The 20776-nt window shown below is 43.2% G+C and overlaps 1 protein-coding gene across 6 annotated transcripts in view; it reads right to left on the bottom strand.

Annotated features, from left to right (window-relative positions):
• The window catches only part of cep112 (centrosomal protein 112), a 546977-nt gene that overhangs the window by 229419 nt on the left and 296782 nt on the right, over nucleotides 1–20776 (bottom strand). The window lies entirely within an intron of this gene.

The raw sequence follows: 20776 nt of genomic DNA, 5'->3' as shown, positions 1-20776 counted from the left end.
CCCACGAGGTAAGGAGTTGGTTACTTTCCTCTTTGACTTGATTGCCACTCCCAGACTCTTCGAGTCCTGGTTGTGACACCATGTGCATATGCCTTGTGTGAGGCTGTTTTTGCAGCTTGCCAGGATATGTTTGAGGGTTGCTGGAATTGGGCACAGGATACAAGCTGGGTCCTCACCGAATCCCTGGTGAAGGTTTTAATGAGAGGGAAACACATCTGATGAGAAAATTAAGTCTGTTTGCTTCCATCTCCCATATGTCCTTTCAGCTGACTTTGCTCCTCTCGATACTTTCCCACTGCATCCATCCAATTCCCGTTTAGCCAGGGAGACAGCGTTTGCACTTCTGCCTGACTCTTCTTGTCACCGTACTTCCTCGACAACTATCTTCCTTCACTCTGGAATTGTGGCCTTGTGCCAGGTGGGTTCACTTGCTGCTAGACCAAAGTCACCCCTGCCCTGTGGGACTTGCTCCACAATGTCTCCATGCCCAAGGGCTGCTGTTGCTTGCTGCAATGCACCAGCTGGGGTCCACTTCCGTCCAGTTGATAAGGACCATGCAGTGTTACTGATGGTCTGGTCACGACAGTCTTTGAGTGTCATCTGTAGATGCATCTTAGAAAATTTGAACTCTGTAACATGGTCTTGTCGATGTTATCCAGGCTGTTGACAATGTGCTGCTTTATTTGCTGCACCTGCTCTTTGTCCATTAAGCTGGCCTCTGGACCATAAGATATAGGAGCAGAAGTAGGCCATTCGGCCCATCGAATCTGCTCTGCCATTCAATCATGGGCTGATCCAATTCTTCCAGTCATCCCCACTCCCCTGCCTTCTTCCCATACTGTTTGAGGCCCTGGCTAATCAAGGACCTATCTATCTCTGCCTTAAATGCACACAATGTCTTTGCCTCCACAGCCGCTTGTAGCAACGAATTCCACAGATTTACCATTCTCTGACTAAAGTAATTTCTCTGCATCTCTGTTCTAAATGGATGCTCTTCAATCCTGAAGTCGTGCCCTCTTGTCCTGGACTCCCCTACCATGAGAAATAACTTTGCAATATCTAATCTGTTCAGGCCTTTTAACATTCGGAATGTTTCTATGAGATCCCCCCTCATTCTTCTGAACTCCAGGGAATACAGCCCAAGAGCTGCCAGACGTTCCTTATACGGTAACCATTTAATTCCTGGAATCATTCTTGTGAATCTTCTCTGAACCCTCTCCAATATCAGTATATCTTTTCTAAAATAAGGAGACAAAACCGCACACAATATTCTAAAACGCAAACAACAGGAATTCTGCAGATGCTGGAAATTCAAGCAACACACATAAAAGTTGCTGGTGAACGCAGCAGGCCAGGCAGCATCTCTAGGAAGAGGTGCTGCCTGGCCTGCTGCGTTCACCAGCAACTTTTATGTGTGTTACACAATATTCTAAGTGTGGTCTCACGAGTGCCTTATAGAGCCTCAACATCACATCCCTGCTCTTATATTCAAAACCTTTAGAAATGAATGCCAATATTGCATTTGCCTTCTTCACCACTGACTCAACCTGGAGGTTAACCTTTAGGGTATCCCGCACAAGGACTCCCAAGTCCCTTTGCATCTCTGCATTTTGAATTCTCTCCCCATCTAAATAATAGTCTGCCTGTTTATTTCTTCTACCAAAGTTCATGACCATACACTTTTCAATATTGTATTTCATTTGCCGCTTCTTTGCCTATTCACCTAAACTATCCAAGTCTCTCTGCAGGCATTCTGTTTCCTCAACACTACCCACTCCTCCACCTATCTTTGTATCATCAGCAAACTTAGCCACAAATCTATTAATCCCATAGTCCAAATCTTTGACATACATCATAAAAAGCAGCGGTCCCAACACCGACCCTGTAGAACTCCACTGGTAACTGGCAGCCAGCCAGAATAGGATCCCTTTATTCCCACTCTCTGTTTCCTGCTGATCAGCCAATACTCCACCCAAGTTAGTAACTCCCCTGTAATTCCATGGGATCTTATCTTGCTAAGCAGTCTCATGTGTGGCACTTTGTCAAAGGCCTTCTGAAAATCTAAGTATACCACATCTACTACATCTCCTTTGTCTGCCCAGCTTGTAATTTCCTCAAAAAATTGCAGTAGGTTAGTCAGGCAGGATTTTCCTTTCAGGAAACCATGCTGGCTATGGCCTATCTTGTCATGTGCCTCCAGGTACTCCATAATCTCATCCCTAACAATTGATTGCAACAACTTCCCAACCACTGATGTCAGGCTAACAGGTCTATAGTTTCCTTTCTGCTGCCTCCCACCCTTCTTAAATAGCGGAGCAACATTTGCAATTTTCTATCATCTGGTACAATGCCAGAATCTATCGATTCTTGAAAGATCATTGTTAATACCTTCGCAATCTCTCCAGCTACTTCCTTCAGAACCCACGGGTGCATTCTATCAGGTCCAGGAGAATAATTCACCCTCAAACCATTAAGCTTCCTAAGCATCTTCTTTGTCGTAATTTTCCCTGCACATCCTTCACTTCTTTGACACGCTTGAATGTCCAGACTACTGCAGATGTCCTCCCTGTGAACACTGATGCAAAATACGCATTCATTTCCTCTGCCATCTCTGCATCTCTCATTACAATATCTCCAGCGTCATTTTTTATTGGTCCAATATCTACCCTCAACTCTCTTTTACCCTTTATACCACCGGATCCTAATGCTAAAATAACCATGAAAAGACCTCAGTGTCGCTATTAGCAAGCTGCAGACATTGCATCCAGACGGAGCCTTTATTGTCGCTGGGGACTTTAATCATTGTAACCTACGCACCATGTTTCCAAGATTTTACCAAAATGTATCATGCACCATTAGGGGTAATAAAACCTTAAATCATGTCTACACAAATGTGGCTGACACTTACAAAGCCACTACCCTCCCCCACCTGGGACAGTCCGACCATCTTTCACTGTTTCTGCTTCCCAAGTATAGCCCGGTCATTAAACGTGTGAAACCACAATGAAGACTATTAAGATCTGGCTGGAGGGTGCTGACTCTGCTCTTCAGCACCAATTACAGCACACAGACTGGAGTGTGTTTGCTGCCCATGCCACCACAGACCCTCAGGTTAACATTGATTTATATACCAACTCTCTCCTTGAGCACATCAACAAGTGTGTAGATAGAGTGATATCACAAAAACAAATAAAAGTTTTCCCCAGTCAGAAACCATGGATGAACAGAGAAGTTCGCCTCCTGCTCAAAGTCAGAGATTCAGCCTTCAGGTCTGGAGACCAGGAGACTTACAGCTCAGCCAGGGCCAACCTGAGGAGGGGAATCTCTCAGGCTAAACACATATACAAACCGAGAATTGAGGAGCATTTCAACTCCTCGGACCCCCAGCGCATGTGGCATGGCATATGGCTAATTACAGATTTCAAACCACCTAGTACTGTGCCACCTTCCAGCTCTGCTTCCCTCCCTGATGAGCTCAATTACTTCTACGCTCGCTTTGACCGAGAGGACAAGGAGGTCACCCTCAAAGCGGATCTCCCACCCGGTGAACTGCCTCTCTCACTTTCCACCTCCGATGTTTGCGCCACCCCGAGCAGGGTGAATGTACGGAAGGTGGCTGGTCCGGATGGAATACCTGGCTGTGTGCTCAGGGTCTGTGCAGGGCAGTTGGCCGGGGTCTTCATGGACATTTTTAATCTGTCCCTGGCCCAGGTAGTTGTCCCCACAAGCTTCAAGATCGCCACCATCGTTCCAGTGCCAAAGCATTCCACTGCCCTGAATGACTTCCGTCCAGTTGCACTCAACCCCATCATTGCAAAGTGCTTTGAGAGACTGTCTGCCCACTACCCTGGACCCCCATCAATTTGCCTATCGCACCAACAGGTCAACAGAGGACGCCATCTCCATGGCACTTCACTCTGCCCTGACCCACCTGGACAGCCCCAACTCTTACGTCAGAATGCTGTTCATTGATTTTAGTTCAGCATTCCCTCCAAGCTGATCGCCAAACTTCGCCAGCCCGGTATCAGCTCATCCCTCTGCAATTGGACCTTGGACTTTCTGACTAACAGACCCCAATCAGTTAAGTTAGACAATCTCTTCTCCTCCACTCTCACCCTGAACATCGGCATGCTTCAAGGTTGTGTGCTGAGCCCTCTTCTGTACTCCCTCTTCACCTATGACTGTGTTCCTGTACATGGTTCTAACTTCATAATCAAGTTCGCAGATGACACCACGGTGGTTGGCCTGATCAGAGGGGATGACGAGATGGCCTACAGGGACGAGGTCCAACACCTGGTCACGTGGTGTGTTGACAATAACCTGGCCCTTAACACCCAGAAGACCAAGGAGATCATTGTGGACTTCAGGCATGCTAGGAGCCACACTCACATCCCTATCTACATCAACTGAGCTGTAGTGGAGCATGTATCAAACTTCAAATTCCTTGGTGTCCACATTTCCGAGGATCTCACCTTGTCCCTGAATTTGTCCAACCTGATCAAAAAGGCGCAGCAACGCCTTTATTTCCTGTGGAGCGTCAAGAAAGCTCACCTTTGTCCCAGGATACTGACGGACTTTTACCACTGTACCATTGAGAGCATACTCACCAACTGCACCTCAGTGAGGTACGGCAACTGTCCCGTATCGGACCGCAAAGCATTCCAGTGTGTGGTGAAAACTGCCCAGTGGATTATCGGCACCCAATTGCCCACCACTGAGAATATCTACCATAAATGCTGCCTGGGCAGGGCAAAAAGCATTATCAAGGATGCATCTCACCCTAACCATGGACTTTTTATTCTCCTCCCAACCAGTAGGCGCTACAGAAGCCTCTGCTCCCCCACCAGCAGGCACAGGAAGCGCTTCTTCCCTGAGGCTGTGACCCTGCTGAACCTCACATCACAGCGCTAAGCAGTATTGCACCCATATTGTACTGTCTCAGTACTTTTATATTTGTGTGCTGTAGCCCTTACTTTTTATGAGCAGTTAATTTGTAAGTAACACTATTCTTTGCATTTCTGGTTAGATGCTAACTGCATTTCATTGGCTTTGTATCTGTACTCAGCACAATGTCAATAAAGTTGAATCTAATCTAATCTAAAAAAGCTTTTAGTATCTTCTTTGATATTAGCCGCCAGCTTCCTCTCACAATTCATCTTTTCCTTCCAAATGACCTTCTTAGTTTCCTTCTGCAAGTTTTTAAAAGCTCCCCGATACTCTATCTTCCCACTAGCTCTGGCTTCCTTGTATGCCCTCTCTTTTGCTTTTACTTTGGCTCTGACTTCACTTGTCAGCCACGATAGTGTCCTTCTTCCATTCAAAAATTTCTTCTTATTTGGAATATATCTGTCTTGCACTTCCCTCATTTTTCACAGAAACTCCACCCATTGCTGCTCTGCTGTCCTTCCTGCTAGTGTCCCTTTCCAGTCAACCTTGGCCGGTTCCCCTCTCATGCCATTGCAATTTCCTTTATTCCACTGAAATACTGACACATTGGAATTTAGTTTCTCCTTCTCAAATTTCAAAATGAACTCGATCATACTGTGATCACTGTTTCCTAAGGGTTCCTTAACCATAAGCTCTACCCAGGCTTTTGACAGGCTGTTCAGACACTGTTGGAATTGGGTCATCACTAATGAAGAACTTCATGCCTTTCAGCATTCCCTTGACTATGGAGATGCTTTGTGACTTGCTGGATTTGATTTTCATTCTAGCCCACTTGATGTTTTCGCTTGGTGCATGCTGCAGTAGTGGTCAGTGTTGCTACTTCGTCCATGTACACCTTAATAGGGGGAAGACAAGGCCCAGCACTTATTCTTTCACCACCTACCACGCATCTTGAAGCCCTGATACTGACCTCCATGTCCATTGTGAAGGCCAGGGTGGATATAGTGCAACTTGCCATATTGCCTACTTCCAGTCTCTGCCATGTTGTGGTAAAATCTGCAGTTTTGAAGCACAATTGCAGGTCTTCAATGTACAATGCCACCAATGTTATGATGGGCTCTGATATCTGGAAGAAGTCAAATGCTTCCCAGAGGAGTACATGGGAAATTGAACTGAACGCATTGGTGAAGTCCAGAAAGATCACATAAGAGATTTCTTTTGTCCTTCCTAGCTAGTTGGATCTGGTGCCATATCATGCTTGTAAGTTCCAAACACCTGGGGAACACTGGAATTCCTGTTATCTGTAGAGATGAATCAACGTGCTTGTTTCTCTCCAGGTAGCCTCTGTGTTATTACAGTGAAGATTTTCCTCTCAATGTTCAAAAGGCAGATTGGTTGAAACTGACTGTTGTTTTCTCCATCCTTTTATTTTGGAATTAGGACACTATCAGCCCTTTGCCACACTTTGGGTATTATTCACCTATGCCACACTACCCTCATGTGTCTCCGGAGAACCCACAAGACGTCCACTGCGTTCTTATAAAGCCAATATGGTACTCCATTAGGGCTAGGAACAGATGCTGGTGTTGCCCGGTGGACTGCCTTCTCCACTTCTCTCCATTTTGGAGGGTCAGCATCCAGGGGATAGGTGGGGGGGGGGGGGGGTCTGTATTGGTGGGATGTCGGATGGAATGATCATATGTTCCTGCCTTTTCAAGTTGGTGTGAATCTTTTCCAGGTATTCTTCCAGTTCCTGCTTTGATGTCTTCAAAGTTCTATTTTTTTCTGGTGTGAAGAGATCTTTAATGAACTTAAAAGGGTCTTTGTGGAACTGTGCTCTTGTTTGTTCTTTTTTTCTGTGCAGCTCTCTTCACAACTTTGTCAGCTGGCTCTTGATGTCTGCTTGAAGTTAGTGGAGGCCATCCCTCTCACTACCTGGAGGTTTCTTCCACTGTTTCCCTAGCTGTCTCCTTTCTCGAACCAGTCACTCAATCTCATGCTACGTCCTGGACATTATTGGTGGTGATGCTGTCTTTCCACTCTTCCTTGAGCTGACTCCAAACCTTTCTTCCCTGCAGAAGTAGACGATGTTTCCCATTGCATCCAACTTCTTTTCTGTTGTTCCTTTTAATTGCTTCATAATTTTCATCAGGCCATCGTTGATGGTTTTCCACTCTTATCAGCAGTTTTGAGTCACTTCACAAGCGGTCTGTGCATTTTGATCTTTCTCTCTTGCAGTCTCTCTGCACTTCACTCAACTTAGTTGATCGACTTTGCAAGAAGTACTGGTCAATGCAAGTCCCTTTCCCTGCTCCCTCAAACACCCTTTCCTCCCTTGATGGATCTTCAACCCCTTTTCAGATGTTATTTTCTCCCACTCACAGATGCACACCTAACACTTGTGTCCTACCACTGCTGCTGGTGTTTTGGTTGTCTCTTGTGCAGTGCTCTCTTTATTCATGGTAGATTATGTTCCCAGGTCTGTAGCCGTGTTATCAGTCATTCAGCCATCATTCAGATTCTAGGGGTACCTTCTTTGTTGCCTTTTCAAAGCCATTAATGGGTGTCTCCAATATCTGAAACAGTGTTGAAGTCTGCCACCATGGGTAGCTAGCCCACGACAGCCCCTCTAGACTCTATTGTCAGTGTCTTTCTATGCAGTAATAAGGTCTTTCCCTTGTCATCAGCTGCCTTTTCACAGTCATCACTGGACAGGTCCAGCTAACCAAAATCAAAAAACTCAGGATAAGATGTTCACACCCACCTGAAAAGAAATGTTCATTCAGGTACAACTGCAAGTTTCTAGCTTATTGCCCTCAGCACTCTGACTCTCACCCCTTCTCTTCCCCTCACCTGCACATCTCATTGCACTGGTTCCACTCACAAACTGCAGAAAATCTGCAGATGCTGGAAATCCAAGCAACACGCACAAAATGCTGGAGGAACTCAGCAGGCTAGGCAGCATCTGTGGAAGAGAGTACAGCTGACGTTTCGGGCTGAGACCCTCTAGCATTTTGTGTGTGTTGCTCTGGTTCCCCTCTTCCTTTGCTTTCTTCCATGGTCCATTATCCTCTCTTATTTGACTCCTTCTTCTTCAGCTCCCTTCTACTTATCAACTCCCAACTTCTCACTTCATCACCCCCTCCCTTACCCACCTACCTTCCCTCTGACCTACCAGCTTGTACTCCTCACCACCCCCCACCGACACACACATTCTTATTCTGGTTTATGTTCCCTTCCTTTCCAGACCTGATGAAGGGTCTTGGTCCGAAATGTCAGTACTGTTTATTCCCTGTGTAGATGCTGCCTGACCTGCTGAGTTCCTCCAGCTTTTTGTGTGTTACTCAAGATTTCCAGCTTCTGAAGAATCTCCTGTATTTGTATGGCCATGATAATTGCGTCATTTTTAGCATGTTCATGAACTTAGTTCTGCTTTTGATACACTGGTAACCAGTCCTTCATCCTAGGAATTCCTGCTGACATGACGCCAATTTTCATTTCAAGGGAAGCAGACTTCAACTCAGTTGCACTTGGCAAACAACTGATATAGCTGTTCACAGTACAGCACAGGAACAGGCCTTTGGTTGACAATATCTGTGCCAAGCACGATCCAGTTTAAACTATTCCCATCTACTTGCACTGATTCTGTATCCCTCCATTCCCTGCCTGTTCACCTGTCTGTCTAAACACCTCTTGAACGTTGCTATTGTATCTGCTTCCACCACTCCCCCGGCAGCCTGTTTTAGGCACGTACCACTCTGTAAAATAAAGCTTGCCTCGTAACATAGTCATAGTCATACTTTATCGATCACGGGGGAAATTGGTTTTCGTTACAGTTGCACCATAAATAATTAAATAGTAATAAAACCATAAACAGTTGAATAGTAATATGTAAATTATGCCAGGAAATAATCCAGGACTAGCCTATCGGTTCAGGGTGCCTGACCCTCCAAGGGAGGAGTTGTAAAGTTTGATGGCCACAGGCAGGAATGACTTCCTATGACGCTCTGTGTTGCATCTTGGTGGAATGAGTCTGTGGCTGAATGTACTCCTGTGCCCAACCAGTACATTACGTAGTGGATGAGAGACATTGTCCAAGATGGCATGCAACTTGGACAGCATCCTCTTTTCAGACACCACCGTCAGAGTGTCCAGTTCCATCCCCACAACATCACTGGCCTTACGAATGAGTTTGTTGATTCTGTTGGTGTCTGCTACCCTCAGCCTGCTGCCCCAGCACACAACAGCAAACGTGATAGCACTGGCCACCACAGACTCGTAGAACATCCTCAGCATCGTCTGGCAGATGTTAAAGGACCTCAGTCTCCTCAGGAAATAGAGACGGCTCTGACCCTTCTTGTAGACAGCCTCAGTGTTCTTTGACCAGTCCAGTTTACTGTCAATTCGTATCCCTAGGTATTTGTAATCCTCCACCATGTCCACACTGACCCCCTGGATGAAAACAGGGGTCACTGGTACCTTAGCTCTCCTCAGGTCTACCACTAGCTCCTTAGTCTTTTTCACATTAAGCTGCAGATAATTCTGCTCACACCATGTGACAAAGTTTCCTACCGTAGCCCTGTACTCAGCCTCGCCTCCCTTGCTGATGCATCCAACTATGGCAGAGTCATCAGAAAACTTCTGAAGATGACAAGACTCTGTGCAGTAGTTGAAGTCCGAGGTGTAAATGGTGAAGAGAAAGGGAGACAAGACAGTCCCCTGTGGAGCCCCGGTGCTGCTGATCACTCTGTCGGACACACAGTGTTGCAAGCACATGTACTGTGGTCTGCCAGTCAGGTAATCAAGAATCCAAGATACCAGGGAAGCATCCACCTGCATCGCTGTCAGAACTTTCCCCCTTTCACCTTAAACATATGTATGCCCTTAGCATTTGACATTTCCACTCTGGGAAAAGGACTTTCATTGTTAGGTTCCTTTTCTGCACTTTCAATCCTTTCCTTACCTGCTCATCTCCAACAGAAAATTTAAAGAGTTAATGGATTTGAACCAATGCCGAATAGAAAATCTCACAAAAAGTAGTGTATACGGCCCAGTCCATCCCAGGTAAAGCCCTCCCTATCACTGAGCACATCTGCATGAAATGCTGTTGCAGGGGAGCAGGATCCATCATCAGGGACCCCCACCACCAAGGACATACTCTCTTCTCACTGCTGCCTTCAGGAAGAAGGTACAGGAGCTCAGGACTCACACCGCCAGGTTCAGGAACAGTTACAACCCCTCAATCATCAGGCTCTTGAAACAAGGGGGGTAACGTCACTCAATTTCACTTGCCCCATCACTAAATTGTTCCCACAACTAAAGGATTCTCTTTCAAGGACTCTTCATCTCACGTTCTCCATACTTATTGGTTATTTATTTTTTATTATTATTTCTTTCTTATTTATTCACACTTATTGAATGCCCAAGTAGGTGTGTTTTTTCATTGATTTTGTCATGGTTATTATTCTATAGATTTATCGAGTACATCCTCAAGAAAATGAATCTCAGGGTTGTATATGGTGACATACAGGTACTTTGATAATCAGTTTACTTTGAACTTTTGACTTCTTTGCAATGAATTAAGATAATCCATTTAGCTGCCTCTGCTGCAATCCCCACTCTCCCTCTTCAAGTAAACCTTAAGTTTAACTCATCTCTACTGAAAATCCCGAACCTGTAACTCTCCCTTTACTCTCCAAACTCACTTCATCCAATAAAACTACCTCAGGCTTCCACTACCATACTTCAGTTAAAATGATGACAGTTGCATTTCTTGGAGGCTCTAATAGCTGATGACATAGGCCCATTAAACTCTCAGTAGTTGCTGTTGAACTAAAGGTGAGCCAACAGTAACCATGTACTTAACGAATATGAAGTTCAAGTTCAAAATTTTAATCATGGGATTTTTCAGATGTTCTTATTTGCACCTTTCAGCTCCCAGCTCCACCACAATGAACAAGATTTCCTCAGCCAACCATTTTAGCCTAGTGCTCAGCTCCTTTGCATTTTCCATGATCTCCTGGACTAGATGCATCAACGTTTTATTGTTGTTAATGAAATGTGTGGCAAACCTATCAGCATTTGAGGAAAGGAAGATAAGTTAATTAAATCCAACCGATATTCAAATCTTTTCCCATTGAGAATATCCACCAATCTCTATAATAGCTTGACCAATTTGTTTAACCACAGAAAATAATGTGTCATTTTTTACAAATCCATCTGCTTCCGGTCAAGTATGGGTGAAAATGGAATTTCCAAAATACATTGCATCACCATGGTTAAAATATTTGGATTAATAATAACATATACCATTGCCAAAAACACAGAGAGGAATTCCTAAAAGCAGCCAGCTTAAGCATGGAGCACAGAGAATAAAATGTGTTGTTGCCATGGTTATGACAGAAGGGATGTTTGAGTTTCAAAGCTGAAGATTTTGCTGGCAATACAGCAATGTTCTGCTTCATATTAATTAAACACATGTTTACTGTTTGTTCAAGCTCAATATACACCGACTGGGCACGAATGCATGCTTAAAGTAACACTGCAGGAGGAAGACAAGTGGATTAAAGCCATGTGGACCTCTGATACTCTATCCCCAAGTACAAACTTCGTTTTTATTAACAGCTTCAGGGCTTATGCCAGCCAGTTTTCTCCCTCAGGAGACTTGGAAAGCTTATCTCACAGGAACACCTTTTTATGTGCTTAGCGTGGAGAGGTACATGGAAAATAGTTCATTTTATTCTGTTCTTATTGCCAGCAGTAATGGATCATATACTCTGGTGCTAACACTAAGAAGAAAAAAAAGTGTCACGGATGGAAGGGGTGAAGATGAACTCTCCATTCCAGTTCATCATTGACCTTAGCAGTTGGGAGGTGTTTGGTGCAGGCCAGCAGTCAGAGTTGTGCAGAAGGGAGGAAATTAAAGAACCAGTGTCAGTTTAATCCCAATACTGGGTCAACAGACAAAACCATTCCTGACATTTCAGCTTGTAAATCAAAAATGAGCTGCGAGAACAGTAATTTTGGGGAAAAAATATCCAATCTGACTCAGTAATTGACTTTAATAAGTTTACACAAAATAATCTGCAGATGCTGGGGTCAAAGCAACACCCACAACACGCTGGAGGAACTCAGCAGGCCGGGCAGCATCTGTGGAAAAGATGGGTCAACGTTTCAGGCCGGAACCATTCATCAGGACAAAGGGTTCCGGCCCGAAACGTTGACCGATCTTTTCCACGGATGCTGCCCGGCCTGCTGAGTTCCTCCAGCATGTTGTGAGTGTTAGTAAATTTAACTTGCTAAATTCAGAGATTATAATTATATATTAAGTAATCTCATTTAATCTGGACAGTAGTGTATCAGTTAGTGTAACTACAGTATATTACAGTGCTAGCGACCTGGATTCAATTCCCACTGCTGTCCGTAAAGAGTTTGTACGTTCTCCCCATGACCATGTATGTTTCCTCTGGGTGCTCAGGGTTCCTTCCACATTCCAAAGGCATTCAGGTTTTGTAGGCTAATTGGTCACATGGGTGTAATTGGATGAAGTGGGTTCGTGGGCTGGAAGGGCCTGTTACTAAGCTGTATATCTAAATAAAAATTATAAAAAAACAAAATTATATGTCATAATTTAATTAAGTTATATAAGTTATTTGATTGGTCTATTTTAAATATATATCAAACTAATGGATTGAGTCAGGAGGGCACAATAAATCATCAGTTTGCAGCTGACAAACCATCTCACAAATAGAGTGGTGTGCTTTTATATTTAACAAAGTTCAAATAAAGTGAATATTTTATTTTGATGCAGGGAACTGAATGCTGATTTTAGCCAGAGGTCACCGCAGGATTGATCAGTGGACAAGTCTAGAGGAAGAAACATGGACCACTTATATCTTATAGCTAGACAGAACACGAATTTGACCCAGTTTTCCAACTGAAGAAACTTCAGCAAAGATTTTGCTACCACCATTCTGCACGAAGACTGGACAAACTACTTCCAGCAAGATTATTTCTCTGACAGTCCCATAGGAAGATAGCTTGGAAGAGGCCTTTGAAAGGAAGCTCTCCAAGTACGCAGAACTGGTCAGCAACTGTCAATAGGCTGGATGGAGAGCGAGGTGTCTCCCAGTGGAGGTTGGTTGTAGGGGATTCGTAGCCCGTTCCTTAGTTACAGCCTTCAGCATTTTGGGCATCGAGGGAGAGAGGAAGAGGAGAGCCATCCGCAGTACCACCGATGCGGCAGAGAGGGCCTCAAGATGGCTGTGGCTCAAAAGAGGGGAGCCATGGAGTCATAAGTAGCTAGCCATCTGGACACAAGCTGGGGTCTGATCAGCCCCGGCTGGGTCACCTGGAGGAGGTTGTATGATGTTGAAAGACCCGAAACACCCGATGATTCCAGGAACATCACTGAAGATGTGTCCAGAAGCATCAATAGATGTATGTACAGCTGTGATAGAGGCAGAGATTACTGGCTAATATTGCTGCTGGTATAGAAAGTGCACGTGTACAGAAGATACTGGGTATGCATGGTGGCATCAAACAGCACGGAATGTTCAATTCATATCATTTGAATACAATTCTACAGTGTATTTATTTAAGATTTGGTAACACTGATAGCTTCAGCATTGAAACAAGCCCAAACTGGAAGAGAATCTGCTTTGGCAATAATTATACAGACTGACCTTCCCTGAGTTACTGTTGAATATCTTCCTTCCACCAGGTAGATGTCTCATTTAACCTTTCACCTTTATAACTTGCTTCCAGCTAACCAACTACCTCTCCTTGAGATCAATATTCTCAGGAATTCACAAAACTTACTCTGATCATTCGATCCTCCCAATTATTTGCATCCCAAGCCTGAAAGTGTAATTCTTTCTTTTCCTCTTCTCCTACCATCCTCTTTCAGTTCTGCATCTCCACACCAGTTCCCCAAGCAAATCATCTCAATACCCCCTCACAAATCCCATTACTTTCACCACAATACCCAGTCACTTCAGCACCACTCAGATCTTAATCTTCACTCTGACTACCTGCACTTCCTGAAATGCCTGAAATTAGTGTGGTCTCACGAGTGCCTTATAGAGCCTCAACATCACATCACGTTCTATACCTCTAGAAATGAATGCCAACATTGCATTCACTTTCTTCACCACTGACTCAATCTGGAGGTTAACCTTTAGGGTATCCTGCACAAGGACTCCCAAGTCCCTTTGCAACTCTGCATTTTGAATTCTCTCCCCATCTAAATAATAGTCTTCCCATTTACTTTTTCCACCAAAGTGCATGACCATACACTTTCCAACATTGTATTTCATTTGCCATTTCTTTGCCCATTCTCCTAAACTATCTTAAGTCTCTCTGCAGACTCTGTTTCCTCAACACTACCCACTCCTCCACCTATCTTTGAATCATTGGCAAATTTAGGCACAAATTCATTAATCCCATAGTCCGAATTATTGACATACATCGTAAAAAGCAGCGGTCCCAACAATGACCCTGTGGAACTCCACTGGTAACTGACAGCCAGCCAGAATAGGATCACTTTATTTCCACTGTCTGTTTTCTGCTGATCAGCCAATGCCCCACCCATGCTAGTAACTCCCCTGTAATTCCATGGGCTTCTATCTTACTAAGCAGCCTCATATGCGGCACCTTTTCAAAGGCCTTCTGAAAATCCAAGTACACCATGTCTACTGCATCTCCTTTGTCTATCCTGCTTGTAATTTCCTCAAAAAATTGCAGTAGGTTAGTCAGGCAGGATTTTTCTTTCAGGAAACCATGCTGGCTATGGCCTATCTTGTTATGTGCCTCCAGGTACTCCAATAATCTCATCCCTAACAATCGATTCCATCAACTTCCCAACCACTTATGTCAGGCTAATAGGTCCATAGTTTCCTTTCTGCTGCTTCCCACCCTTCTTAAATAGTGGAGTAACGCTTAGTGTCCAAGGATACACATTGCATTGAAAGGATGGCAGGAAGACAGAATGGTGAGGCGTGACTCTGTTGGTAAAAAAAAATGAAATTTAAATCATTAGAAAGAGGTGACATAGGGCTGGAAGGTGTTGAATCATTATGGATAGAGCTAAGGAACTGCAAGGGTACAAAAAGACCCTGATGGGAGATATATACAGACCCTCAAAGTTACATTGGGAGACAGAAAGAGCAATATTACAAGAGTCATGCAGGATTTCAATATGCAGGTAGATTGGGATAATCAGATTGGTACAGGATTCCAAGAGGGGAAATTTCTAGAATGTCTACGAAGTGACTTTTTAAGAGCAGCTGATTGGGGGATCAGCTATTCTGGATTGGGTGTCATGCAATGAACCGGAATTGATGAGACAGTTTAAGGTAAAAGAGCCCCTAGGGGCATGTGATATTAATATGATTGAATTCACCCTGAAATTTGAGAGGGAGAAGCTCATGTCAAATGTATCAGTATTATAGTGGAGTAAAGGAAATTACAGAGGCATAAGAAGGGAGTTGGCCAGAATTGATTGGAAAAGAACACCGGCAAGGATGACGGCAGTTCAGCAATGGCACAGGATATGTACATCACAAGGAAGAAGAAGCATTCTAAAGGCAAGTTGACACAACCATGGCTAAGAAAGCAAGTCAAAGCCAACATAAAAGCCAAAGAGAGGGCATATAATACAGCAAAAATTAGTGGGAAGTTAGGGGATTGTGAAGATTTTAAATACCAACAGAAGGCAACTAAAGAAGTCAGTAAGAAGGCAAAGGTGGAATATGAAAGTGAGCTAACCAATAATATAAAAGAGGATACAGAAAGTGTAAAAGAGAGTGAAGAGTGGATATCGGACTGCTGGAAAACAATGCTGGGGAGGTAGTAATGAGGGACAAGGAAATGGCAGCTGAACTGATATGTATTTTGCATCAGTCTTCACTGTGAAAGACACTTGCAGTATGGTGGTTATGGGTACTTGGAGGCACGTGATAAAATAGACCATAGTCAGCATGGTTTCCTCAAGGGAAAATCTTGCCTGACAAACCTGTTAGAATTCTTTGAAGAAATAACAAGCAGGATAGACAAAGGAGAATCGGTTGATGTTGTGTACTTGGATTTTCAGAAGGCCTTTGACAAGGTGCCACACAAGAGGCTGTTTAACAGGCTATAAACCCATGGTATTTCAGGAAAGATTCGAGCATAGAGAAAACAATGGCTGATTGGCAGGAGACAGAGAGTGGAAATAAAGGGAGCCTTTTCTGGTTGGCTGCCAGTGACTAGTGGTATTCCACGGGGGTCTGTATTAGGACTGATCCTTCTTACATTATATGTCAGTGCTGGATGATTTGGATGACGGAATTGAAGTTTGCAGACGATATGAAGATGGGTACGGGGACAGGTAGATTTGAGGAAATAGGGAGGCTACAGAAGGACTTGGGCAGATTAAGAGAATGGTCAGATAGAATGGCAGATGGAATACAGTGTACGGAAGTGTATGGTCATGCACTTTGGTCAAAGAAATGAAAGAGTTGACTATTTTCTAAATGGAGAAATAAAAACCAAAAAACTGAGGCGCAAAGGGCAGGATTCCCTAATGGTTAACTTGCAGGTTGAGTCTGGTTACAAAGGCAAATATGATGTTAGTATTCACTTCAAGAGGACTAGAATATAAAAGCAAGGATGTAATGTTGAAACTTTATAAAACACTGATGAGGTCTCACTTGAGTATTGTGAGCAGGTTTGGGCCTCTTATCTTGGAAAGGATGTACTGAAACTGGAGGGAGTTCAAAGGAGGTTCACATAAATTATTCCAGGATTGAATGGCTTGTTATATGAAGAGCACTTGATGGCACTGGGGCCTGTAATCACTGGAATTTAGGAGAATGATGGGTGACCTAATTGAAATCTATCGAATGGTGAAAGGCTTTGATAGAATATATGTGGAAAGGATGTTTCTTATGGTGGGAGTGCTTAAGACCAGAGGACACAGCCTCAAGATGGAGGGGTGCCCTTTTAGAACAAAGATGAGGAGTAATTTCTCTAGCCAGAGAGTGCTGAATCTGTGAAATTTGTTGTTATGAGCAGCTGTGGAGGACAAGTCTTTAAGTATATTTACAGTGGAGATTGATAGATTCTTGATTGGAAAGGGCATGAAGGGATACAGGTTGGGGATGGGGAGGCAGGAGATTGGGGTTGATAGGAATAATGAATCAGGCATGATGAAATAGCACAGCAGACTCAATGGGAGAAATGGCCCAATTCTGCTTCTTTATCTTACAGTCTTATATACTTCTGAACTACAATCATTGCGATCCACAGCCTGGAATTTCCCTTTAAGAAATGTACCTCTATTGCCAGAGAGGGGACAGTCATTTTATCATTGGTGAGATTGCTCAGCTATGGAGAGGAAGAAGAAGAAGAATAGCCCTTAAATCCGCAGTGAGTTATCGGGGCACTGTCATGATGGTGTTTCCGTAGCAAGCTATTCTTTGTTTTTATGAGGCCGAGTTGCCAGCTCAACGCTCAACCCGACCTGGATTTGAACTCGGGATCTTTTGCTCTGGAGTCCAGCACTGATATTATTGCACCACCAAGCAGGACTATGGAGAGGGGAGACTGTCTTTTTATCACTGGTGAGATCGCTCTGCTACAGAGAGGTGAGACGGCTTTTTTATTGCTGGTGAGATTGCTCTGCTACCAAGAGAGTAAATTGTCTTTTTATCGCTGGTGAGATTGCTCTGTTACAGAGAGAGGGAATGTTGCCCAGGTTTTTTGCGTTTTGGATGTGGACTTGGACTGTTAACTTTTTCAGTCTTATGGTTTTTCTTAGTTCTGTGTTTCACCCGATCTTCCTCGTTTTGTTGCATGTGGAGGAGGAGGATTTGGGAATCGATATGCCTACTGTTCTTTCTTGGTTTTGTGGATACCTGAGAAGAAGAATTTCAGAGTTGTATACTTTGATAACAAATGAACCTTTGAAACTTTGAACCGTCTAAATGAACTAGCTATTTTATGATCTCCTGATAGATTTGGTGAACCTGATTCACAAGAATGCAGCTCCAGCCATCATCGAGTTGGCCAGTGCTGAGTGGACTTCAGGCCAGATTAAAGTGTTGAGGCCTGAGAACAGTAACCAAACCGGTGTTTAGTTCCACTACCCCGTGCCGATTAAAACGATGAGCCAGGTTAAAGCATTGACCTCATGAGCAGAATTCAATGATCCCAGTCACCCGTCCAACAAGCTCTTTGACCACCACCCCCCAGGTCTCATTACTTCTGAAACACCAGTAGCATTATACTATTTATTTTCTAACTTGTGTCATAATGCATCTTATTATGTGTTAATTTATTTGTGGTAATATTATTTTATGTGTTGTATGTGTAAGTTATACACACTGTGTTGTGAATCTTAGTCCGGAGGAACATTGTTTCATTTGGCGGTAAATATGTATATGGTTGAATGACCATAAACTGAACCTGAATTTGAAAGCTAACTGATGTTCAGCCTTAATACACCGCACCAATTAAAGCATCGAAGCCTGAGAACGGAAAATGAACCAGTGTTTTGCCCACTTCTCGGTGCCAGCCAAGTTCCCCCACCTGAGCTCGTCCCATCTGTCTGCGTTTGATCTGTCTCCCTCTCTCCTTGCTACTACCATAGGGTTGGAGATGCAGGAGTCTTGGGTCCCACGCCGCCAGGTTCGGGACCAATTGCTCCATTGGACTCCTGAGCTGACTCTGCAGCTTTTGGGCACTCACTTTCAGGGACTCTGCAGTAATTTCTTTACTTTTTTAAAATTATTTGCACCATTTGTTCCTTTTTGCACACTGAGTGTTTGTTGGTCTTTGTTGTGTGTGGTTTTTCATGGACTCTATTAGTTTCTTTGTTTTGTGGCTGCCTGCAAGAAGGTGAATCTCAAGACTGTATATGGTATACATACTTTGATAATAAACTTACTTTGAACTTTGGGTCTGAATTAGCTGAGATCGTTCAAAATTGAGAAGAGTACAGGTAGAAATAAACATTTCTTATTATTAGAGAGTTCAAGAACCCAGGGAATAGAGAAAAATATTGAAACTTGCAAAAGAATGAAAAGTGACACAAGGAAAATTTGCCTTACATGATAAGTGATTAAAACCTGAAGGGTACTGTTGGGTAATATTGGAGACAAAATTAATTGTAGAGTTCATAAGGGAAGTGAATAAGCTTGTGGAAGGAAAGAACTTGTAGGGAGTGTTAGGAGAGTATGGGGGCCTAGCTAGATTGCCCTTTCTTAGAGCCTGAATGGTGTACTTCCAGGTGCAAGTATTCCATGACTGCTTGTGCTGTATGTTCTTATTCTGCTAGAGATAATATATTGCAGAAGTGTTTGCAATTTAAACTCAAATCACCCAAAAAATGTCTGTGACTAATACAGCAAATTCCAATTTTGTGCATATCTCACAGATCAGTGATGATGTTGCAAGCTGCAGAACGATTTGAAGAAATTGCTATAATTCAGCTTTGGCCTTGCTAAATCTACAGACAGAGATGATAAACCACAACTGCCAATGTTTGCTCACTATGTTTTCATAGATAAAACTGTGAAAAACAAATTACTGACTTAATAGTGCTAGAAGCAAAAAAAAAACCCATGTTGTTGACACCAAGATCCCACTTAACCAAATATGTCACTGTATCATGGCATAAAGCTTTAGGTGCTGCAGTGGATGGAGCATGTGCAGTGATGGGTTAAATTGTAGGTCCTACTGCACCCTTAAAACACATCTGCGGAATTATTCAATGGATTGCATCATCCATTGTGAACTTCAAGTATGCAAGGACTTGAAATCTCAAAATGCTGCAAAATTCATCTAAAACATTGTTAATTTTTTCTTTCAAAATGGAAAAAACGTAGAAATATTGATGATTCAGAAAGTTCAATGAACTGGAACTTGATGAAAAACCTAACACTGTCTCTCTCTATTGTATTGTGAGGTGAATATCCGCCAATAAATGTAAAAAAATAGACTTGCGGAACAATTGGAGCCTTTCAATATTTTCCATTAAGACGATGCAGTGACCACAACTTTAAGATGAACATGTGGTGCATGATCTAAAGTTTTCCACTGATATTTTGAGACATTTTCAAACTGTCAAAGTTGAGTACCATGTTAACAGTAGGATTGTATCTGGCCTTAAACATCGTCACTCTGTTACAGTTAAAATTTCTACAACATTCAAAGTAAATTTATTATCCAAATATGTGTATGTCCCTGTATACTACCCCGAGTTTAATTTTTCTGCAGGCATTCACAACAAAGCAAAGAAAAAAAACTAAAAACTGCATCACAAACAAAGACTGCTAAACAACCATTGTGTAAAAGACTGCAAACACAAAGATAAAACTAACTAACTAACTAACTAAATAAATAAATAATACTGAAAACATGAGTTGTAGAGTCCTGGAAAGTGAATCCATAGATTGTGGTATCAGTTCAGTGTTGACATGAGTGATGTTATCCATGCTGGTTCAAAAATCTGATGGCTGAGGGGTAATAACTGTTCCTGACTCTGGTAGTGTGGGACCTAAGGCTCCTGTACCTCCTTCCTAATGACGGTAGCAAGAAGAGAACATGACCTACATGGTGGGGGTCCTTGATGGTGGATGTTGTTTTCATGTGGATATGCTCCTTGTAGATATGCTCAATAGTGGGGTGGGCTTTTCCTGCGATCGGCTGGTCTGTATCCACCACTTTTTGTACAGAGTCACAGTGTCAAGAGATTTCAGTCACTTTCTTCTTTAAGAGCAGAGATAAACACATTGTCAGCAGAAGATCACACGTGGGAGGAATACAAGCAAATCACAAGATCAGACTGACTTTCATGCCAGGTTTGAAGGCTAGCTGAAGCAGAGATCCTATTTTTCCTTTCTTGTAA

This window comes from Mobula birostris, chromosome 24 (assembly GCF_030028105.1).
Source record: "Mobula birostris isolate sMobBir1 chromosome 24, sMobBir1.hap1, whole genome shotgun sequence".
Lineage (NCBI taxonomy): Eukaryota > Metazoa > Chordata > Chondrichthyes > Myliobatiformes > Myliobatidae > Mobula > Mobula birostris.
The sequence above is the reverse complement of the archived record's forward strand: the minus strand, read 5'-3'. Positions and strand labels throughout refer to the sequence as shown.